This window comes from Schistocerca piceifrons, chromosome 4 (assembly GCF_021461385.2).
Source record: "Schistocerca piceifrons isolate TAMUIC-IGC-003096 chromosome 4, iqSchPice1.1, whole genome shotgun sequence".
NCBI lineage: Eukaryota > Metazoa > Arthropoda > Insecta > Orthoptera > Acrididae > Schistocerca > Schistocerca piceifrons.
In genome coordinates, this window is record NC_060141.1 from 395,403,713 (window position 1) to 395,404,743 (window position 1,031).

Sequence of the window (1,031 nt, forward strand, 5' to 3'; positions counted from 1 at the left end):
AACAAGCGTAGTGTAGGCAGTCCCCTTTGTAGATCTTTTACATTTTCCAAGTGTCCTGCCAACAAAACGCAGTCTTTGATTATCCTCCCACACAACATTTTCTATGTGTTACTTCCAATTTAAGTTGTTCGTAATTGTAATACCTAGGTATTTACTTCAATTTACGGCTTTTAGATTTGGTTGACTTATTGTGTAACCAAAGTTTAACGAATTCCTTTTAGCTCTCATGGGGATGACCTAACACTTTTCTTTATTTAGGGTCAACTGCCAATTTTCGCACTATTTAGATATCTTATCTAACTCGTTTTGCTATTAGTTTTGATCTTCTGATGACTTTATTAGTCGATAAACGACAGCTTCATCTGAAAAAGATGAATGAAAAGGCGCGACCGAATAGAACAGCGCAGATGGAAGAGGTCTTGAAACAAGAGGACGGTCGGCGAATGGACTAGCCTGCCCAGTCCCGCGACTTCATTACCATCGAGCACGTCTGGGATGCGTGAAGCACTCCGTCTTCAGGCCACAAGTGGCTCATCGAGACCATCCGACCGCCGTGTTATCCTCGGATGAGGATGTGGATAGGAGGGGCGTGTGGTCAGCACACCGCTCTTCCAGTCGTTATGAAGGTTTTCTTTGACCGGAGCCGCTACTATTCGGTCGAGTAGCTCCTCAATTAGCATCACGAGGCTGAGGGCACACAAAAAATGGCAACGGCACATGGCGGCTCGGATGATCACCCATCCAAGTGCCGGCCACGCCCCACAGCGCTTAACTTCGGCGATCTCACGGGAACCGGTGTATCCACTGTGGCAAGGCCGTTGCCAGCGGGATGCGTTGGAGAGACATATTACAGCGCGCCAACATGCAGCAGTAACCATCTTGTTGTTTTCAGCAGCGCCGGTGCAGCAATGAAACGTGCTACCAATAGAAATATTTACGAACACTGTTGATATCATGGGATCACCTTGCAGCGCAACCATTGCAAGCTGGGGTAATCGCACAACCTATTAAGAACCGTGTTCCGCATTTTA

The 1,031-nt window shown here is 47.0% G+C and overlaps 1 pseudogene; it reads right to left on the minus strand.

The window, feature by feature from the left end:
- Positions 1 to 705: 705 nt before the first annotated feature.
- Positions 706 to 823, minus strand: LOC124796787 (annotated as a pseudogene).
- Positions 824 to 1,031: the final 208 nt, after the last annotated feature.